Genomic DNA, 24055 nt, shown 5'->3' with positions numbered 1-24055 from the left:
CGATACTTCTTGTGAATAAAGTGCTACTTATTCTTCAAAAGAACGATATGAGAAATTAGGGCTCATACAGAGGCGTATCGATAGTCGTTTTTCCCTCGCTTTATCTCCGAGTGGAACAGGAAAGGCAACGTTTAGTTGTAGTACAGGGTACCCTCCGCCACACACCATACAGCGGCTTGCAGAGTATGTATGTAGATGCAGACGTAGCTATTCTGTAGGCACGCAATTTTATTAGAGGTCGCTCGTGAGGAACATGGTCAAAATCTCACTGGAAATCTAGGTATGTGCAATCAATTTGAGATGCTTTGTCGACAACTCGTTACTTCTTGTGAATAAAGTGCTACTTATTCTTCACAAGAACGATATTTCCTGTACCTATCCTGATTATTTCTCAATAGATCTATTTTTTTTTTGAGGAAATTCATTATGTTTGAATACAGTATATGTTATAAAATCCTACTGGAAATGCAGGTCACACAAGGTTTTCTCATCCGAGTAAAGGGGAAGAACTCGCTAGCTGCCATGTTAGGAGAAAGCCAAGCGGTTCTAGGCGCTTCAGTGCGGAACCGCGTGACTGCTACGGTCGCAGATTCGAATCCAGCCTCGGGCATTGATGTGTGTGATGTCCTTAGGTTAGTTAGGTTTAAGTAGTTCTAAGTTCTAGGGGACTGATAACCTCTGATGTTAAGTCCCATAGTGCTCAGAGCCATTTGAACCATTTCGTTAGGAGAAGGGGGTCATGGAAAATTTGAGAGCACCAAACAGCAGCATGTGTGGCTGTGTCTTCCGCAGATTGAGCTGGAGCGTTGTCGTGGGCAAAACTACTCCCTCGTACAGCTTCCTGCGATGATTCGTCTTGAAAGCCTTCCGTAACCTCATCGGGAGATTTTTGTTTCATATGCTCCTGTTACGGTTTGCTCCTTACGAGCGTAATCTATCAACAGCCCACCACGGCAGGCCCAAAAACGCTCGGCATCACCTCGTCCGGTTGTAGATAAGTCTTCGCCTTTTCCGGCGGCGGTTAATTTACATGTTTCCACTACTTGGTTCAAATGGCTCCAAGCACTATATGACTTAACATCTGCGGGCATCAGTCCCCTAGGCTTAGAACTACTTAAACCTAATTAACTTAAGGACATCACACACATCCATGCCCGAGGCGGGATTCGAACCTGTGACCGTAGCAGCAGCGCGGTTCCGGAATGAAGCGCCTATAACCGCTCGACCACAGCGGCCGGCTTTCGCTGCTTGCCTAGCTCCTTTGGGACGGAGTGAGGGTGGCACGCGTAGGTTCAGTCCATGGTGATTAGACGGCTGTAGAACTCACCTGAGTTGGCCAGATACAGCTGCAACATTTCTACTACTGCCTCGGTAGGACGGATGTTTTGAAAGCTTGCAGCAGTCGTGCAGCGCAGCGGACCGCGACCTTTGTTATGTACACGGTGTTGTCCAAGATGCTGAAAACGGATCGATATCTGATTTTCACCTTTTACATTATCACTTCGATTGTAATTCGACGATCTTCAACCACCAGGATCTTCTCTTCTCCTGTAATTCCCGCTCCAACACGCAGAGGTGCTTTGTCATTTCCTTCTTCATGATTCCGAATTGCTTCACCACGCGTGAAAAATCTGCATCACCTAACAACTGCGTCGTACTCGCTACATTGATGCCGCACACTGCCACCAGCTCTGCATAGATTCTCACAGCATTATTCTACCCAAGTGTAGAAAACGAATAACTCCAAGAAATTTCAGTATACCGGTGGGCGTAGCTATTTTACATTGTCTTCTACAGTGGAGCGCTCCAGTAGCGATTCAGTAGGTACCACGACCGCAAACAGCTACCTGAAGTAAACAAAAAATTAATTTTGTAAATTTATTTTTCGAAGTGACAGTTAAAACTATATAGAATAGAGGATAATCAATTAAAAAAAACACATGAAACACTGAGTGAATAAAATTTAACATTTGTGCGTAAAACAGAGGGCAATAAAATATGTTTAGAAAAAAAACTGATAGAAAATATTTATAGTCTTTATAATATTGTAGATGATTTTTGACTGTCACTGATGGCATGAATATCGACCGGACGTTACAACTTATCTCGCTTCCTTTATACACTGAAGCGCCAAAGAAACTGGAATAGGCACGCGTATTACAGAGATACGTAAACAGGCAGAATACGGCGCTGCCGTCGGCAACACCTATATAAGACAACTAGTGTCTGTCGCAGTTGTTGGATCGGTTACTGCTCCTACAATGGCGGGTTATCAAGATTTAAGTAAGTTTGAACGTGGTGTTATAGTTGGTGCACGAACGATGAGCACAGCAACTCCCAAGTAGCGATGAATTGGGAATTTTCCCGTACGACCATTTGACGAGTGTACCGTGAATATTAGGAATATGGTAAAACATCAAATCTCCGACATCGCTGCGGCAGGAAAACGATCTTGCAAAACGGGACCAACGACGACTGAAGAGAATCGTTCAACGACACAGAAGTGCAACCATTCCGCAAATTGCTGCAGATCTCAATGCTGGGCCATCAACAAATGCCAGTGTGCGAAACATTCAAGGAAACATCATCGATGTGGGCTTTCGGAGCCGAAGGCCCACTCATGTACCCTTGATGACTGCACGACACTAAGCTTTTCGCCTCGTCTGGGCCCGTCAACACCGATATTGGACTGTTGATGAAGGGGAAACTTGTTGCCTGATCGGACGAGTCTCGCTTCAAGTTGTATCTAGCGGATGGACGTGCACGGGTGTGGAGACAGCCTCATAAGCCCATGGAACCTGCATGTCAGCAAGGGACTTTTCAAACTGGTGGAGGCTCTGTAATGGCGCGGAGCGTGTGCATTTGGAGTGATATGGGACAAGAGATACGTCTATGTACGACTCTTACAGGTGACACGTACGTAAGCATCACCGAGCGAGGTGGCGCAGTGGTTAGCACACTGGACTCGTATTCGGGAGGACGACGGTTCAATCCCGTCTCCGTCCATCCTGATTTAGGGTTTCCGTGATTTCCCTAAATCGTTTCAGGCAAATGCCGGGATGGTTCCTTTGAAAGGGCACGGCCGATTTCCTTCCCCATCCTTCCCTAACCCGAGCTTGCGCTCCGTCTCTAATGACCTCGTTGTCGACGGGACGTTAAACACTAACCACCACCACCACGTAAGCATCCTGCCTGATCAGCATCATCCTTTCATTTCCATTGTGCATTCCGACGGACTTGGTAATTACAGCAGGACAATGCGACACCCCAAGCGTCCAGAATTGGTACAGTGTGGCTCTAGGAACACTCTTCTGAGTTTAAACACTTCCGCTGGCCACAAAACTCCTCAGACGTGAACATTATTGAGCATATCCGGAATGTCTTGCAACTTGCTGTTCAGAAGAGATCTCCACCCCCTCGTACTCTTACCGATTTATGGACAGCCCTGCAAGATTCATGGTGTCAATTCCCTCCAGCACTACGTCAGACATTAGTCGAGTCCGTGCCATGTCGTGTTGCGGCACTTCTGCGTGCTCGCGGAGGCTCTTCGCGATATTAGGCAGGTGTACCCGTTTCTTTGACTCTTTAAATGTAGGTGATCTTCTACTGCACTTAAAATGTTATCACCCACAAAAATTTGAATGATGCTTTCCTGTAATGGTGATGCACGAAAATGAGCTTGGTGGTAATCGAGGTGGAATGACGAATACGGCTGTAGGGCGCCGTGGTACCGCAGGTAGCGATTAAAGGGAGGCGAGGTGGAGGAAATGCGAGGGAGAGAAATAGGAGGATGGTCTTGTGTAGAACGTTGTGACCTGGATTAGAAAGATTATGAACACTTCTCCTTTCCCTTAATTTGTTAGCGCTCTGTGAGTATTTGTTGTACCCGTCACCATCGTGGTGAGAGTCTCACTAAATTTCCATGGTGGCAGTGACCTCGCTGGTGGAACGGGCGATGTCAGCTGTCCTGTGCGTTACGGCTCGCCGCGGCCGTCGATGTACTCAGTCGTCTTAGATTACAGCAAATCGTGCAAATGGTGGGACTCCATGCTTTACGCTACTGGCAGCAACTGTTACGATTCATCAGATTTTCCGCCATGCGTATTTACAGGAATTCATTAAAAATGGTATTCCAAAAGGGTGTTGGTGTGGCCAAAATTGTTTTATACTTCACTGAATGTCCAGTGGAGATAAAATATTCAGGTATAGTAAACGGCAAGCGCGGTCTGGCCTATATAAGCCACTTCACACTAGGAACGAATTTTGTAGATTCCAGCCTTCCGCAATACCATATTCTCTTTCGCTGATCCCAGAAGGTGTGCACTCTTAGATAGTGGACGGACAAAACCACTTTCACCAGTAATTTAGGGAGCATTCTTACTATCTCAAACGAAATATTGTCAACAGAGCGAAGAAAAGCTAGATATTTTACCAGCGTTCTGTTCTCTTCATCCACCTTGGGTTTTTTGTTTTAAATGAGTGTGTCTTGTTGACACTTTCATTTAAACCAAAAACAGGCTAACGAGGAAAACACGGCCAAGTGCCATGACCAGATTTCTCACAAAGTTCTCTAGTGGAAGAGGAGTCAAAATAACCGAGCACATGTCTCGACTTATCTGTAGTTACTCGATCGTTTGTGTGAAAACGACGGTCAAAGTTTTAGAGGTACTTTGTGTGCTTTTTAATGAGTAAACACTACAGCTAGGTTTCACACTTTTGCGCCTAGTGTTCGAAACTCGATTATTAATTTTATTCTTGTTCATTTATCTGCGCGCGTCCGTACGGGGCTCCTACACGAATTTTTTCTCAATGCATGATGAAATAACGTTATCTTTGTTCGTCTATTAGTTGTGCGTTTGATGAATGAATGAAAAATAGGAAAAACGAAAAAAATCAATTAGGAAATTATTCGAAATCCAGTGCGTCTTGATTCATGATCAATTGTAAGTGCCAGATTTCGGAAAAGTGATCCGCTATGCGTGGTATGCCGCGAAGTTGCCGCCACCGTGTAAAATCTTCAGCAATGTTTGCGATATTTCTTCCTGAGTAGGACTCATACGATGAAATGTCACTGTGGCAAACCTGCCTTCGTGTGATGCTCGCAGTGTTTTCAGTTTCTATGTTTCTACGATCGGTATCATCCAGGGGAATGCACCAAATCCTTCCAAGGAATAAACGTAAGAATAACATATAAGTTAATATAAGAATTGACATAAGAATGAAAAATAAGAATATGAGAATTTAAGACGATTGTGACCCCTGAAAAAATACCATATACACCTACATTATACAATAAATGAATGACACTTATTGTTAGTTACTTAGTTTCATGTTCCGTGGATCATTTTGAGCGATAAATCGTTACTATATGGAACGAATGATTTTACATTCATATCGATGACCTCGCTGTTTGGGCTCCTCCCCCAAATCAACCATCCAACCGGCATAAAAAGTCACCCTCATCCTGGTAATGGCTTCATCAAAGAGGGTGGAGGAGCAGACGAGTTTCAGGGTACTCTTCTGTCCTTGAGATGGAAAAGTGCCCGTAAGGGTTGAAGAATCAGCAACGATCAACGGCATGAGGATGCAGAAGGCAATGAAAACCATTGCATTAAACACACATAATGTGTATTCACAGGACATGTGGCCTGTAATTGAAAAAGTGTCATGATGATCTCTCCATCGGCAAAAGATTCCAGAACTGTCCCCCGTTCAGATCTTCGGGAGGAAATTGCCAAGGGGGAAGTGACCGTGAGAAAAAGACTGAATAACCAACGAAAGGATATCGTTCCCCGTGTCTTCGTGTGGACAGTCAGATGTTTGAATGTCGTAGGGAAGCTAGGAAATATAAAAAGGGAAATTCTACGACTCAGTATAGATACAGCGAGGGTCAGTGAAGTGAAAATCAAAGAAGACAAAGATGAGTATAGGGTATTATCAACAGTAGCAGAAAATGGTATAACGGTAGTAGGATTCGTTGTGAATAGGAAGATAGGGCAAAGAATGTGTTACTGTGTATAGTTTTCAGTGATACGGTTGTTCTCATCAGAATCGACAGCAAAACAACACCAACAACAATAGTTCAGGTACACACGCCGACTTCACAAGCTCAAGATGAAGAGCTAGAGTAAGTATATGACAACATTGAACGGGTAATGCAGTACGTAAAAGGAGATGAAAATCTAATAATTACGGTGAACTACAATGTGGTTGGAGGGGAAGATGTAGAAGAATAGGGTACGGGAGTATATGGGCTTCTTACTAGGAATGAGAGAGGATAAAGACTAATAGAGCGCTGTAATAAATTTGAGCTAGTAATAGCCAATTCTCTGTTCAAGAATTAAAAAAGGAGGAGGTTTACTTGGAAAAGGCCGGCAGACACGGGAAGCTTTCAGTTATGTTACATCGTGGTCAGACAGAGATTCCGAAATCAGATAATGAACTGTCAGGCATACTCGGAGCAGATAACGATTTAGTAGTGATGATGGGTGGAATGCGGAAGTATTAAGGAGTGATGAGATACGCTTGAAGTTGTCTAAGACTATAGATACTGAAATAAGGGAGAGCTCAGTAGACAGTACAGTTGAAGAGGAAAGAAATCTCTAAAATGGGGCAATCACAGAAGTTGGAAAGAAAAATATAGGTACCAATAAACTACCTGAGTAAATGAAGAAATACTTCAGCTGATCGATGAAAGTAGGAAATACAAAAATGTTCAAGGAAATTCAGGAATACAGAAATGCAAGTCGTGAGGAATGAAATAAATAGGAAATGCAGGGAAGCTTAGACGAAAGGCTGCATGAAAAATGTGAAGCTATCAAAAAAGAAATGGCTGTCGGAAGGCCTCGCTCAGCATATAGGAAAGTCAAAACAACCTTCGGTCAAATTAAAAGCAAAGATGGTGACATTAAGAAAGCAACGGGAATACCACTGCTATATGCAGAGGAGAGAGCAGAGAGGTTTAAGATGTACGTTGAAGGCCTCTGTGAGGACGAAGATTTAGCCGATGCGATAGAAGAAGAAACAGGAGTAGATTCAGAAGAGACAGGGGATCCCATATTAGAACCAGAATGTAAAAGAGTTTTGGAATACTTAAGGTCAAATAAGGCAGAATGGGTAGATGACATTTCATCAGAATTCCTAAAATCATTGTGGGAGGTGGCAACAAAACGACTGTTGGTATGTGGAATGTTTGAGTCTGGCGATATACCATCTGACCTTCAGAAAAATATCATCCACACAATTACGAAGACTGCAAGAGCTGGCAAGTGCGAGAAGTATTACATAATCAGGTTAACAGCTCATCCTTCCAAGTTACTGACAAGAATAATATACAGAAGAATGGAAAAGAAAAGTGGGGATGTTTTAGAAGACGAATAGTTTGGATTTAAGAAAGGTAAAGCCACCAGGGAGGCAACTCTGACGTTGCAGCTGATAATGGGAACAAGACTAAAGAAAAATCAAGACACTTTCATAGTATATTTCGACCTGAAAGAAGTGTTCGACGATGTGAAATTGGCAAGATGTTCAAAATTCTGAGGAAAATAGGGGTAAGTTACAGGTAGAGCCGGGTAATAAACAAGTACAGGAGCCGAGAAGGAATGTTAAGAGTGGAGGCCAAGAACGTACTGCTCGGATTAAAAAGGGTGCAAGCCAGGGGTGTCATCTTTCGCCCCTACTGTTCAGTCAACACATTGAAGAAGTGATGGGAATACAAGAAAGTTTCAGGAGTAGAATTAATTATACGACTAATTGATGACGTTGCTATCCACAATGAGAGAGAACAAAAATTACGTGATTTGCTGAATGGAATGAACATTGTAATGAGTACAGAATATGGATTGAGTGTAAATCGGAGAAAGACGAAAGTGATGAGAGGTAGCAGAAATGAGAACAGCGAGAAACTTAACATCCGGACTGATGGCACGAAGTAGATGAAGTTAAGGTATTCTGCTGTCTAGGCAGTAAAATAACCAATGACGAACGGAGTAAGGAAGACATGAAAGGCAGACTAGCACTGGCAAGAAGAGAATTCCTGGCCAAGACAAGTCTGCTAGAATCGAAGCATTTGAGATGTGGTGCTACAGACGAATGCCAGTTAGATGGACTGATAAGGTAAGGAATGATGCAGTTCTGTGCAGAACCGGAGAGCAAAAGGACTATGAGAAAAACACTAATAAGAAGAAGGGAGAGGATGATAGGACATCCGTTAAGACATCAGGGAATAACTCTTGTGGTACTAGAGAGAGGTGTAGAGGGTAAAAACTGCAGAGGAAGACAGAGACTGGAATACATCTAGCAAATAATTGAGGACGTGGGTTGGAAATGGTAATCTGAGATGAAGAGGTTGGTACAGGAGAACAAAAAGGTGGGGTACTATTCTAGAATACGTCACCTTCTCAAAGATTTTGGAAAATGATGTCAACGGTGAAACCCAGTTGCAATGTTAAAATTAATTGACACCCTTGTGTCCCCTAACTTGATAAGAAACTTTCGTGTAGTAACCTTCTACAGAGATGGGTAGATAGATGAAAAAAGTAATAAGATAAAATAAGTAACAGGATTTCGAGTATGGGGTGTGGAAGTGAGAGGCCGCGATGCCAACCACTGCGCCATCATTTCGGCTGAGATTAATAGGCGATAAAAGCCATCTAAATGACGTCGAGAACTTTGACTTGTTTTCTCAGAAACGATCGAGTATCTGCGGATAAGCCGAGACACGTGTTCACCTATATTAACGCATCTTCCACTGAGCGAAGTTCGTTGGAAATCGAGTTATGGCACTTTCCCTAGTGAGTAGAATACCCATTTTCTCTGTCTTTAGGTGGGTAAACTCTTTAGGCAGACTGCACTTTCAGGTCAGAGTATGTGACACCTCTTATAAGATATTAATAAGACGTGTTTCTACCCTACGCCTTTAGGACGGCTTTGAAGTCTGTTGCGGACGCTTTCAATGAGATGTCTGAATGCCTGTGGAGCAATGGCAGACCGTTCTTCCTCAAGAGCCGAAACTAGGCAACACTATCGGACTCTGTGATTTGGAACGAAGTCGGGGTTCTAACTCATACCAAAAGTGTTCCATCGGGTTCAGGTCAGGAATCTTGGCCAGCCAGTCCATTTCATAAACATTTTTGCCCACAAACTAGAGCACGTACTATTGTTATGCTGATACCAACAATCACCATCTCTGTACTGTCCCTCTACTATACACAGTGCATAATGCTGTAAAATACGATCACATATGTACATATTTAGCGTTGTCTTAAACTCAATAAGGGGACCACAATCTGACAACGAAAAAAAAAAAAAAAACCCATGCCATGACATCAGCTTCTCTGTGCTTCACGGCTGGCACTACGCATGATGACACGTGCCGGTCTAGAGGCATTCGCCAAAGCCAAACCCTTCCATCGGACTGTGATTCATCACTTCAGAGCCGTCCGTGGTATCCGCGCGGTCTTAGGCGCCTTGACATGGTCTGCGCGGCTCCCCCCGTCGGAGGTTCGACTCCTCCCTAGGGCTTGGGTGTGTATGTTGTGCTTAACGTGAGTTAGTTTAAGTTAGATTAAGTAGTGTGTAGGCCAAGGAAACGATGACCTCAGCAGTTTGGTCCTACAGGAACCACCATCACTACCACCATCACATCAGTTCACCTATTTCCAGGCATTCATTGCGGAGTGGGGTCGGTCTTTACACCACTTGAAGCATCGCTCATCACTGACTACTGAAAAGTGGGGCTTATGAGAAGCTACTCCACCATTGCGTCCCACTGTTTTTAACTCCCTAGGCACAGTCGTGCTAGCTGCCCTGCTGGTAGGACTTTGGGACTGAAGAACGGATCCTTTTGCCGATTTCATGCGATTTTTGCAAACAACCTTCCGTAATGCTCCATCAGTACATGAAGTGTGTGTTGTTTTAGTTTAGCTGTGTTTGTTCTTTCGCATTTAGACCTGACAATAACATCACTAACAGTTGACCTGGGCGTTTTAAAAGGGTAGAACTGTTTGTGAGGGATCCAGTGACTAGTCCACGTTTGAAGTCACTGTGTTCGCCCAACTAACCCAGTCTGCTGTTGCTGCTTCTCTAATGACAAAACAATAAATCTCTTCTTCTTTTATACTGCCGGGTCCAGTTCTCGTGACATTTAGTGTTGTGTCACATCAGATAAGGTATCTGTATGCTTTCGGCCGATTAGTGTATCTAGATCTAAGTCTGCGTGAGGGCATTGTACAAGTGGACTATCAGACCAATTGTGTGATGGGATTGAAGAGCTCCTAGATAACAGAACGCAACATGTCATTCTCAATGGAGAGAAGTCTTCCGAAGTAAGAGTGACTTCAGGTGTGTCGCAGGGCAGTGTCGTAGGACCGTTACTATTCACAATATATATAAATGACCTTGTGGATAACATCGGAAGTTCACTGAGGTTTTTTGCGGATGATGCTGTAATATATCGAGATGTTGTAACAATGGAAAATTGCACTGAAATGCAGGAGGATCTGCCACGAATTGACATATGGTGCAGGGAATGGCAATTGAATCTCAATGTAGACAAGTGTAATGTGCTGCGAATACATAGAAAGAAAGATCCTTTATCATTTAGCTACAATATAGCAGGCCAGCAACTGGAATTCCATAAATTAATTCCATAAATTATCTGTGAGTAGGCATGGAATGACCATATAAAATTAGTCGTCGGTGAAGCAGATGCTGGCCGAGCGGTTTTAAGCGCTACAGCCTGGAACCACGCGACGACTACGGTCGCAGGTTCGAATCCTGCCTCGGGCATGGATGTGTGTGATGTCCTTAGTTAGGTTTAAGTAGTTCTAAGTTCTAGGGGACTGATGACCTTAGAAGTTGGATCCCATAGTGCTCAGAGTCATTTTTGAACGTAGATGCCAGACAGAGATTCATTGGAAGAATCCTAAGGAAATGCAGTCCGAAAACAAACGAAGTAGGTTACAGTATACTTGTTCGCCCACTGCTTGAATACTGCTCACCGGTGTGGGATCCGTACCAGATAGGGTTGATAGAAGAGAGAGAGAAGATCCAACGGAGAGCAGCGCGCTTCGTTACAGGATCATTTAGTAATTGCGAAAGCGTTACGGAGATGATAGATAAACTCCAGTGGAAGACTCTGCAAGAGAGACGGTCAGTAGCTCGGTACGGGCTTTTGTTGAAGTTTCGAGAACATACCTTCACCGAGGAGTCAATCAGTATATTGCTCCCTCCTACGTATATCCCGCGAAGAGACCATGAGGATAAAATCAGAGAGATTAGAGCCCAAACAGAGGCATGCCGACAATCTTTCTTTCCACGAACAATACGAGACTGGAACAGAAGGGAGAACCGATAGGGGTACTCAAGGTACCCTCCGTCACACACCTTCAGGTGCCTTGCGGAGTATGGATGTAGATGTAGATGTACATGCTTTAAGCACGCGAATAGTTTGTGACGGGCGATGACATCACGGCGATTGTAAATACAATTATTCCTTCTAACCTATCCAGTAAAGGCAGATAACCATCCTTTTCTGTTTCCCTGGTGAAATGAATGTTCTAGTGAATAGAGTTCAGACGATGTAAAATGTCATTAATTTTATCTATGAGTATGAAAGTGAGGGCTGGTTGTGTGTCGTTCCGGGATTGCTCAGTCGGTAAGAGATTCTAAATTCGGTCCGGCGTATGGTATCCATGTGCCACGCTTTATTCAGTTTACACGTTGAATCGTACCGTCTTTTATATCGGTGTGTGCTGAGCGTAACATATGACTTTTTCATGTGTTTGATGTGATCTGTCGAATCAGGAATGAAGAGCGCCACGGTTTCTGAAAGCAAATTAATTATTCGTGTGTTTCGCTACTGTACAGCGTCACTTGTCACAGTCGTTTATCTTTCAAAGTTTTGACAACGAATTTGGTTGTAATTTTAGCTTCATTGTTGTGGTCAGTTTCCGATTATAGAGGGGAGTGACGTGTACCTAAGAGAGGCATCGCAAATGGCGGTGTTAATCGTGCGGTTACGTCTGTGGTTAGTTAAAAAAACATGAAACAGTGGAGAGGGATAGAGCGGAGGGCGCGCATTTGCGGACACGAACAAATAATAGCTACTGGTGCCATGAGACAACTAGCCGCAGGTTCAACCATGCAATAGCGAAACTACTCTTCTGCATAAACTATTCGCAGTTATGCAGTATAGACCACTGTGGAACATTTTACAACAGAAAATTTTAATATCCGAATCTTTTGTTATTTTGCTGTTACCTGTCATTAGTAATTGTATAGTGAAGTATTCCTTTCGGCGTTACGATTCCACATGTTGTTTGAAAGAAAGTTCTTGGAATGCATGCTGAATATTTGCGTGTGCGTAGATGTTGTTCAGGCGAAATTTGCATTGGTCCTGAAGATATGCCGGCCGGTGTGGCCGAGCGGTTATTGGCGCTTCAGTCTGGAACCGCGCGACCGCTACGGCCGCAGGTTCGAATCCTGCCTCGGGCATGGATGTGTGTGATGTCCTTAGGTTAGGTAGGTTTAAGTGGTTCCAAGTCCTAGGGAACTGATGACCTCAGATGTTAAGTCCCATAGTGCTCAGAGTCATTTGAACCATTTGAACCAAAAGATATAACACCGTCAATTGCGTCAGGAAATTGGAATATGGGCCTTAGCGCAGAGACTGAATTATAATTACAGGACATACGTTGTTCGTGTTGTTGTGGCCTTCAGTACGAAGACTGGTTTGATGCAGCTCCCCACGACAGTCTACTGTGGAAGTGTCAACTACTGCGACGTACATACTTTTGAATATGCCTACTCTATTCAAGCTTTTGGCTCTCTCTACAATTTTTACCACCTACATTGTCTTCCATTACCGAAATGACAATCCCTTCTTTTAGTCAAGTTGTGCTCTTAATTTATTTCATCCCTAATCGGATTCAGTGCCTCCTCACTAGTTTAGTCAATATACCCATCTAATTTTCAACATTCTTCTGTAGCACCGCACTTCAAAAATTTCTTTTCTCTTTTTGCCTGAACAGCCTGTCGACCTTGTTTCACATCCATACACGGCTACTCTCAAAACATCTTCAAGATGAATTCCTAATACTTAAATTTACATTAAGTGTTAACAAACTTCTCTTTTTCTTGCTAGCCTGGATTCTACATTCTCTCTGCTTCTGTCATCTACTACACGTAGTGTTTCGTTTCATAAACTAATTGTCACAACTCCCTGGTTTAATTCGAATATATTCTATTACCCTCGTTTTACTTTCGTTGATGCTCATCCTCAAACTTCTTTTCAGGACACTTCGACTCTTATAGCTGCAGTATGGTTTCTATAAAAGTTGTCAACAACTTTTCGCTTCAGCGGAAACTGTTACTGTCTTCACTTACAGCCCTACTGCCCCGGTCAGTTCACTGATTGCCAGTACTGGCAACCAGCACTCGCCGCCATTACTGTCCCTGTGTGCAGCGGCCTTAATCTGTTCGCACCGGAGTGCTATAACGCTGAGTAATTAAACTTTGGTCCTCCAGCGGATCTTAAGCTGGCACTTCGACATAAATCAATTTACGAGGGTCGGAACTTTAATAGTGGCAACTATTTATTTACAGGCCGTACAAAATAGATGCGTATTTCAAAGTTTTACTGATCTTCAAAGTAGTCACCAGCATTGTGTATAACCCGTTGCCAGCGATGTGGACGTCATAGGATACTCTTAGCAGTGCCAGTTGTGTTGACAGTTCGAGCGGCGTGGTCTATTGCCCGACGAATTTGTAGCAGTTCTGAAGCAAATGCCGTGAAGTGTTCCCTTCAGTTTAGAACCCGAGTTGAACTTACGAGGGCTTAAGTCAGGGGAGTCCAGTAGGTGGCATAATATTTAGCAACCCCATCAGTCAAACAAATAAGTAGCAGCTTGCACTGTGCGTGCTTGAGAATTGCCCTGCAAAATGATGCTCAGGTCCTGCAGAAAATATAATCACTTCTGTCTCTATGCCGCTCATTCTTGGAACACAACCTACGACCAGCTTAGAGATAGAAGTGATGCCACTTTCTGCAGGACCTGACCACCATTTTGCATTTGCTGCAATTCGTAGCCATCTAGCGGGAGAGGGCTGCACATACGTAGGCGTGAAGAATAATGATGTAGAATGTTAGTAATATTTATTTTATTTGAAAAGCTTAAATATTTTTCACACAAAAGAATTCGGAGAAATTACTTTTCAGTACGCCCTCGCTTTTTCTAAGCAACTGTCTGATTTTAGATGGGATTATCTTTGATAATGTTGGGATGTATTTGACATTTACGGTTAGGATCAATCTTTTCGTTTATATATCACAAATAATTAGTGTTCCCTCCACCGGACACATGACAAGCATCCACACACTACTCAGACTAGTGAGATACTTGGCGAATGGATTTGAAGTTACTGCATTAACTACTGTTCCTAGTTAGCATCGCAGTAGACATAAAGTTGCTGGAAGGGCAGGAACACTGACGGAGTCGCCCACAAACGTCAACAACGACCGAAAAGCACATACCGTGAGATCAACCACCCTTGGAAGTCAATGGTGCAATGCGAGAGTTGTACCCCCTTATGGCCGATGCATCGAAGCATCTCACAGAAGTGATTTCAGGCGTTCCCCAAGGTAGTGTTATAGGACCTTTGCTGTTCCTTATCTATATAAACGGTTTGGAAGACAATCTGAGCACCCGTCTTCGGATTTAGTCATCAGAAGATTTAGAAAAAATATCTGAATGGTGCGAAACGGGGCAGTTGACCCTAAATAACGAAAAGTGTGAGGTCATCCACATGAGTGCTGAAAGGAACTCGTTAAACTTCGGTTTGAATTGCCCCCTCTGTTTATTGATTGTATAGCCACTGAATTGCTACTTATTTATTTAATGGGATAATAATAATTATTAAAAGGTGGCAATTTTATTTAAGCATTGATTTTACTCTTTCGATTGGTGCGAGTCAGCGATAGTGCAGTGCTGCTCGCTTTGGAAAATACACATTTTATAAGAATTATTTGGTCCAGGAAACACTTTTGCGATCACGGTTGCGATTTAGACGGTATTCGCGTAATTGTACTGATTAAAAGTTATCGTTTCCGAAAGACGCAGGTTCGATTAAAGCTGTGTGCACTTTTGCGCGTAAAATGAAAATATTCATAACACGTCGCGTAACAAAAAGAAACATGCGAATCACAACCGTGATCAAACGAAGAAAATATATGTTAACATAAATGTTCTTCGCTGTTATTCAGGACAGACCTTGCAAGGTTTAGTTATAGGAAATCACAAGACGTTGCAGCTAGGAGATATTTGTTTTGAATAACTTGTATTTATCTTTTCTCTCTCTCCTTTTTACAGCCTTTATACCTTCACATCGATTAAGGAACTTTTACTTCTCTACCGACCAGTACGAGAACAAAATTCAGACTCAACCAGATGTCTTACATCGAATTATTACATGCTTAACCCTTAACAATCATATATAGTTTCGTAGTACAAACAATGCTAATTTATTCCGTGCACTAGAAAGTCTTTGATACACTGAGCACAAAAATGAAAATAATGAAATTATAATTACATTTTTAATATAATGAATACTTCTTTAAATCATGAAAATAAGGTTTGACATCGTCGTAATATTAATTTTCATCGTTGTAGCACTACAGGTTACACGATGAATCAGTCCAATCTAAAAGCCGTAAATTCAACTAAATACCTAGGTATTACAATTACGAACAACTTAAATTGGAAAGAACACACAGAAAATGTTGTGGAGAAGGCTAACCAAAGGCTGCGTTTTATTGGCAGAACACTTAGGAAATGTAACAGACCTATTAAGGAGACTGCCTACAATATGCTTGTCCGTCCTCTTTTAGAATTCTGCCGCGTGGTGTGGGATCCTTACCAGATAGGACTGACGGAGTATATCGAAAAAGTTCAAAGAAAGGCTGGACGTTTTGTATTATCAGGAAATATGAGAGAGAGTGTCACAGAAATGATACAGGATTTAGGCTGGAAATCATTAAAAGAAAGGCGTTTTCGTTGCGATGGAATCTTCTCACGAAATTCCAGTCACCAACTTTATTCTCCGAATGCGAATATATTTTGTTGACACCGACCTACATAGGGAGGAACGATCACCACGATAAAATAAGGTAAATTAGAGCTCGTACAGAAAGATATAGGTGTTCATTCTTCCCGCGCGCTATACGAGATTGGAATAATAGAGAATTACGAAGGTGGTTCGATCAGCCCTCTGCCAGGCACTTAAATGTGGTTTCCAGAGTATCCATGTAGATGGAGATGTAGATGCAGATTTAGATTGTCAAGAAATTGTCGTATACGCATATTGCATTATGGTGGCGAAAAAAAGAAATGAATGAAATGAAATGAGCCGGCCGGTGTGGCCGAACGGTTCTAGGCGCTTCAGTCTGGAACCGCGCGACCACTACGGTCGCAGGTTCGAGTCCTGCCTCGGGCATGGATGTGTGTGATATGCTTAGGTTAGTTAGGTTTAAGTGGTTCTAAGTTCTAGGGGACTGATGACCCCAGATTTTAAGTCCCATAGTGCTCAGAGCCATTTGAACCATTTTTGAAATGAAATGATCGTACAGCACTGATGGCCATGAGTCCTACCACGGGACGTTCGGCTGCCGAATTGCAAGTTTTTTCAGTTGACGCCACGTTGAGCGACTTGCTTGTCGATGATGACGAAATGATGATGAGGACAACACAACATCCAATCCCCGAGCGGAGAAAATATCCGGCCCGGCACGGCAGTCAGACGCGCTGACCACTCAGATAAGGGGGTAGACATTGTGGTGGCGCTCTTTCGTGATCAAAAATGAAATTTTCGGCATCCTCTCGCCGTTGTGGAAAAAGTGAGATCTCCAACATATCCAGGTACGTGGTTCCAGTAATCGTCTTTTCCTCAAAGAAGAACTGGCCGTAATCTTTCCTCGGGAAATGACGTAAAAGACGTATAAAGCCTTAGAGAGTCTCTTTCGCGATCGTCAACGACATTTTGGCGCTGTGTTCCCATAATCCTATGTCGAGGAGTGCAGTGCTCCTCTAAAATCGCGCAAGAGAAAACGGTAAAGGAAAGAGTTATCTTCCACCTCCACTTCCAGAATGAGTTAAAAAAACTCGGTTGAATGCGCTGTACGTCTTGGACGAGCACCTGGGGCTGAACTTTGTAGTCCCTTTACAGAAAGAACCAGTGGTTTGAAACTGCTGGTGTCATCAGTGAATGCTTTGAAGCGGAGGAGGCGCTGCGCTGTGCTCTACTCTCTTCGAAAATCACGCAGCACATTTGTATCTGAACTGCCGCTGTAGAAACAGAGGACACACAATGCCCTATGTTGGTGTGTGATCACTATCCTGACTCGAGGCACATTGGATAATAAACGTGCGAACTACACCATGAGACCCCTAAATGCAACCACATGAACTGGCGACTTACAACTGGAGCGAAAGAAAACTTTAACTTTCGATGCGAATTTAAAACTCACCTAGCATTTGTAGATTATGAATAAGCACTTGACGGAATTCACAGAGATAAGTTAAGGAGCTATGATGGAAAAAGAGGAAATTGCTAAATATTTGACTCAAGTCGCGAAAAGTCAGCTATGAACACCAGAATTAGAATTGATACGGGTAAAGAGAAAACTCCTGAAATACAAACAGATGAATGAGTAAGGCAAGGGTGTAGCTTGCCACCATCACTACTCAGTATCTACTAACATGACATGATCAAAGAATGGAAAAGAGGTAGAACATCATCAGGCACAAATATTGGAACCTATAACCATATTAACACGATGTTACTTTCGGATGATCAAGTTTGCATACAGGACAGTGAAGGTATGTTACAATGGCATTACATAGGCTAAATGAAATAACTGACTCCACCTATCAATAAAACTGAAACAATGGCATTTTTGGGTATGCTCCTCCTCCCGAACAGGCCATGAATGCCCAACGGTACCGACCGGCCGCCGTGTCATACTCAGCCCATAGGTGTCACTGGATGCGCATATGGAGGAGTATGTGGTCAGCACACCGCTCTCCCGTCCGTAAGTTTCCGAGACTGGAGCGGCTACTTCTCACTCAGGTAGCTCCTCAGTTTGCCCCACAAGGGCTGAGTGCACTCCACTTGCCAACAGCGCTCGGCCGACTGGATGGTCACCCATCCAAGTGCTAGCCCAGCCCGACAGCGCTTATCTTCGGTGATCTGACGGGAACCGGTGTTACCACTGCGCCAAGGCGGTTGGCCATTTTTAGGTATGCGTACAGTACAAATGAAAAGGGTCCTCAGTATAAACCGAGAGAACAAGTAGCCAGTTTCCAGCATTTAGGATGTGACATATTACGTACAAGATATGCTATAGGACTACAGAACAAAATTAATGTTAACCAGCGCGTATGCAGCACAATGAGGGGAAAACTTATGGGTAAAAGAAGGAAATAGACTCAACTGAAATTTTGTAAAGTAATAGCAGTCCCACTTCATTATATTGGGTGGAAAGTTGAACGCTGAGAAATAAAGATTTACAACGTGAAGCGTCAAAAATGAAATTTCTAAGATCGACGTAAGGGAGGACAAAATTAGAAATGAAGCAACAAGGGAAGAATTAGGCAAGCAGACTATAACCCAAGAGGCAATCCAATAGAAAGAAAAATAGAGAGTACATGTACTTCGTACGCCTCCACAAAGACTTCCTAAACTAGCGATGGGTTCTAACCCATGGAGCAAGAGAAGTTTGGGAAGACCGAATATGAGGTGGTGAGATCGGAATACGCCCTCGGCCTAAATCTGGTGAGACAGAAGAACAAGAAGAAGGAGAAGACGATGAACTTAAAATTCAACCCAAGCTTTTATCTTCATTCACGTACAACATATGGTCTCGTGGAACCGGAAGAATTATTCCGAGACTCCCTGTACTTTGTGTGCTTTTAACGGAGTATAAAAATATTTGAAATATGGCGTTATATGAGATTCGCAATGTAGTAGCGAAATATTTCAGGGCGGTCCATATGGCATGCCATTCTATTCAACTGAAAGAGCTGCCGTTATGTTCATTTATGTCTTTCTGCTCCAGTAGCCAGCGGACACAATTCCACCAGCGCTGAACGTGTGTGTAGATACATGGCTTCTTTCTTTATAGCCCTTTTTCACCACCCACTACCACACACACTCATTTATCGTCGTGCTGCATCCTGGCAACACTTGAAACGACGACTGTCTGAATCCAGAGTCTAGAACTTACAAAATGGATCATAGATTCTCTGAAAGTCATGCTACATTTCACTAAACGTTAAACCAACAAGCTTGCAAACATTCGTATCAATGCAGACTGACTAATTGCGCCAAGTGTATGTCCTGTGGCTGTTAAGCTTTCAGCTTTCAGCTTAGAAGGCATTGCTCACGTGAAGCTGCTAGCCCTTCTCTCACTAGCCATCATGCGAACCATGGTTGTAGGGCAGGAGGCATATTCCTTATACCTGGATGTCCGAAAAGCGTTTGACACACTGCCACATTGCAGATTATTAAAATAGTCCAAGTATAAGGGATAGTTTGCCAGATATGTGAGTGGCTCCAAACTTTTAAGTAATAGAATCCTGTTTTCTTCTGGAAAACGAGTGTTGAACGGAGAGAAAGGTATCGCCAGGAATGGACCAGGCAAATGAGATAGGACAGCTTTTGTTCTCTATGTACAGCACATAAACGACCCAACTGACAGGCTGAGTAGTGGAAGTAGGCTATTTAGGTTATTATGTTGGTGACGCCACGTAGTGCTCTGTATTAAAATCGCTGACTGCGCTGTGTGCAGTCTGTGGCTCGTTGGACTCATTATTGGATTATTCGTTAATGTAGTGTTGGGCTGTTGGATGTGAAGAGACCGTAGCGTTGGGCAGTTGAATGCGAGCCGCCAGCAGTGGTGGATGTGGGGAGAGAGAAGCCAGAGTTTAGAGATGTTAATATGAGCGGACGATCTGGACGTGTCCGTCAGAAAAAGGAAATTTGTAAAACTGAATGTCACAAAATTATATATATATATTATGACTTTTGAACACTATTAAGGTAAATACATCGTTTGTTCTCTATCAAAATCTTTCATTTGCTAACTATATGTCTATCAGTAGTTATTGCCTTCAGTAGTTAGAATCTTTTATTTAGTTGGCAGTATTGGCGCTCGCTGTACTGAAGTATTTCGAGTAACGAAGATTTTTGTGAGGTAAGTGATTCATGAAGGGTATAGGTTATTGTTAGTCAGAGCTTTTCTTTTGTAGGGATTTTTACAAGTCAGATTGCATTGCGCTGAAATATTGTGTGTCGGTTTAGAAATAATCAGAATAAGTAAAGAGAAAACTGTCTGTGTACGTTCAGCTTTACTCAGCTGTTTCAGTATCAAATAACGTAGAAGTTTACCAGCCCAGTCTTTCTTTACATTCAAAGGGGGAGTTTCACCAGGAATCTGCGACTGTTTGCTGATGACGTTGCAATGTACGGGAAAGTCATCGTCGTTGAGTGACTGCAAGAGGATACAGAATGACTTAGAAGGATTTTATACTTGGTGTGATGAATGGCAGCTTGCTGTAAATGTAGAAAAACGTGAGTTAGTGCAGATGACTGGGAAAAGCAATACGGTATTACAGGAGTGCTGCTTGACACAGATTCAAATGGCTCTAAGCACTATGGGACTTAACATCTGAAGTCATCAGTTCCCTAGACTTAGAACTACTTAAAAGTAACTAACCTAAGGACGTCACACACATTCATGCCCGAGGCAGGATTCGAACCTGCCACTGTAGCAGCAGCGCGGTTCCGGACTGAAGCGCCTAGAGACGCTCGGCCACAGCGGCCGGCCTACTTGACACAGTCACATCGGTTAAAATCTAGGCATAATGTTACAAACCGACATAAAACGGCACGTAAGGTCGGTTGTAGGGTAGGTGAATGGTCGGCTACCGTTTACTGGGAGAAATCTAGAAAAATGTAGCTCCTCTATAAAGCAGAGTACTGCGTACTTGAGTACTCTTGAAGTGATTGGGCTCCCCATCAGGTCGAAATAAAGGAAGACATTGAAGCAATTCAGAGGCGTTCTATTAAATTTGTTATCAATGAGTTCGACCAAGAACAGTTATTACGGAAATGCTCCGTGAACTCGCATGAGAATACCTGTATGAACGAAGACGTTCTTTTTGTGAAACGTTATCGAGAAATTTTAGAGAAACGGCGTTTGTGACACTGTTAAAAGATTCTACTGTCACTAACGTACATCTCGTTTAAGGACTCCGAAGACAGGATCAGAGACATCATGACTTGTAAGAAAACATATAGACAGTCGCTGCACTTGCGAGTAGAGGAGGAACGCCTGATGAGAAGCGGTATTAGGTATACTCCGCCTTGGTACAAATTTTCATTCCTCGTATTAGTCTGCATAGATGTTTGAAACTTGAAAAAGTCTTTGGAACCATATAGTTCCGTTTCATTAGAGCATACTGGGTTAGTAGTTATACTTATTTATTGCCGGCTGGAGTGGCCGAGCGGTTCTAGGCGCTACAGTCTGGAACCGCACGACCGCTACGATCGCAGGTTCGAATCCTGCCTCGGGCATGGATGTGTGTGATTTCCTTAGGTTAGTTAGGTTTAAGAGTTCTAAGTTCTAGGGGACTGATGACTTTAGAAGTTAAGTCCCACAGTGCTCAGAGCCATTTGAACCATTTTGAACTTATTTATTCTTCCTACAGCAGTTTGGTTGCCGAGTCGAGACAAAGCCATTCAATATGTAAACATAATCGTATCAGCGAGCTATATACACACTGATGACACTGGGATTTGCGCCCCACGAAACACCTGCCGTTGCTAGAAGTTTGGTCGTAGTTCCTTCACATTTGGGAGTTACGTGCTTAACGTGTGATGCCCATGATAGCTTATCGTCATTATGAAAAAATTGGAAATTGATGGTAAGGTCTTACGGGACCGAACTGCTGAGGTCATCGGTCCCTTGGCTTACACAGTACTTCACCTAACTTAGACCAACTTACGCTAAAGACAACACACACACCCATGATCGAAGGAGGACTCGAACCTCCGACGGGGCGTCATTATGCAGTGCTAAGGTTCTGGAACCATGAACCATGAACCATGGACCCTGCCGTTGGTGGGGAGGCTTGCGTGCCTCAACAATACAGATAGCCGTACCGTAAGTGCAACCACAACGGAGGGGTATCTGTTGAGAGGCCAGACAAACGTGTGGTTCCTGAAGAGGGGCAGCAGCCTTTTCAGTAGTTGCAGGGGCAACAGTCTGGATGATTGACTGATCTGGCCCTGTAACACTAACCAGAACGGCCTTGCTGTTGTGGTACTGCGAACGGCTGAAAGCAAGGGGAAACTACAGCCGTTATTTTTCCCGAGGGCATGCAGCTTTACTGTATGATTAAATGATGATGGCGTCCTCTTGGGTAAAATATTCCGGAGGTAAAATAGTCCCCCATTCGGATCTCTGGGCGGGGAGTACTCAAGAGGACGTCGTTATCAAGAGAAAGAAAACTGGCGTTCTACGGATCGGAGCGTGGAATGTCAGATCCCTTAATCGGGCAGGTTTAGAAAATTTAAAAAGGGAAATGAATAGGTTAAAGTTAGATATAGTGGGAATTAGTGAAGTTCGGTGGCCGGAGGAACAAGACTTTTGGTCAGGTGAATACAGGGTTATAAATACAAAATCAAATAGGGGTAATGCAGAGCATAACTTAATCATAGCTAACACTTGGTTCAAGAATCATGAAAGAAGGTTGTATACATGGAAGAACCCTGGAGATACTAAAGGGTTTCAGATAGATCATATAATGGTAAGACAGAGATTTAGGAACCAGATTTTAAATTGTAAGACATTTCCAGGGGCAGATGTGGACTCTGACCACAATCTGTTGGTTATGAACTGTAGATTACAACTGAAGAAACTGAAAAAGGTGGGAATTTAAGGAGATGGGACCTGGACAAACTGACTAAACCAGGGGTTGTACAGAGTTTCAGGGAGAGCATAAGGGAACAATTGACAGGAATGGGGGAAAGAAATACAGTAGAAGAAGAATGGGTAGCTTTGAGTAATGAAATAGTGAAGGCAGCAGAGGATCAAGTAGGTAAAAAGACGAGGGCTGGAAGATATCCTTGGGTAACAGAAGAGATACTGAATTTAACTGATGAAAGGAGAAAATACAAAAATGCAGTAAGTGAAGCAGGCAAAAAGGAATACAAACGTCTCAAAAATGAGATCGACAGGAAGTGTAAAATGGCTAAGCAGGGATGGCTAGAGGACAAATGTAAGGATGTAGACGCTTGTCTCACTAGGGGTAAGATAGATACTGCCTACAGGAAAATTAAAGAGACCTTTGGAGAGAAGAGAACCACTTGTATGAATATCAAGAGCTCAGAAGAAAACCCAGTTCTAAGCAAAGAAGGTTCAAATGGTTCAAATGGCTCTGAGCACTATGGGACTCAACTGCTGAGGTCATTAGTCCCCTAGAACTTAGAACTAGTTAAACCTAACTAACCTAACGACATCACAAACATCCATGCCCGAGGCAGGATTCGAACCTGCGACCGAGCAAAGAAAACAGAAAGGTGGAAGGAGTATATAGAGGGTCTATACAGGGGCGATGTTCTTGAGGACAATATTATGGAAATGGAAGAGGAGGTAGATGAAGATGAAATGGGAGATATGATACTGCGTGAAGAGTTTGACAGAGCACTGAAAGACCTAAGTCGAAACAAGGCCACGGGAGTAGACAACATTCCATTAGAACTACTGACAGCCTTGGGAGAGCCAGGCCTAACAAGACTCTACCATATGGTGAGCAAGATGTATGAGACAGGCGCAATTCCCTCAGACTTCAAGAACAATATAGTAATTCCAATCCCAAAGAATGCAGGTGTTGACAGGTGTGAAAATTACCGAACTATCAGTTTAATAAGTCACAGCTGCAAAATACTAACGCGAATTCTTTACAGTCGAATGGAAAAGCAGGTAGAAGTAGACCTC

At 43.2% G+C, this 24055-nt stretch overlaps 1 pseudogene; it reads right to left on the bottom strand.

The window, feature by feature from the left end:
* Nucleotides 1–18166: 18166 nt before the first annotated feature.
* Nucleotides 18167–18284, bottom strand: LOC126485680 (5S ribosomal RNA; annotated as a pseudogene).
* Nucleotides 18285–24055: the final 5771 nt, after the last annotated feature.

The sequence above is a fragment of the Schistocerca serialis genome, chromosome 6 (assembly GCF_023864345.2).
Source record: "Schistocerca serialis cubense isolate TAMUIC-IGC-003099 chromosome 6, iqSchSeri2.2, whole genome shotgun sequence".
NCBI lineage: Eukaryota > Metazoa > Arthropoda > Insecta > Orthoptera > Acrididae > Schistocerca > Schistocerca serialis.
This window is presented reverse-complemented; position numbering and strand designations above follow the sequence as displayed.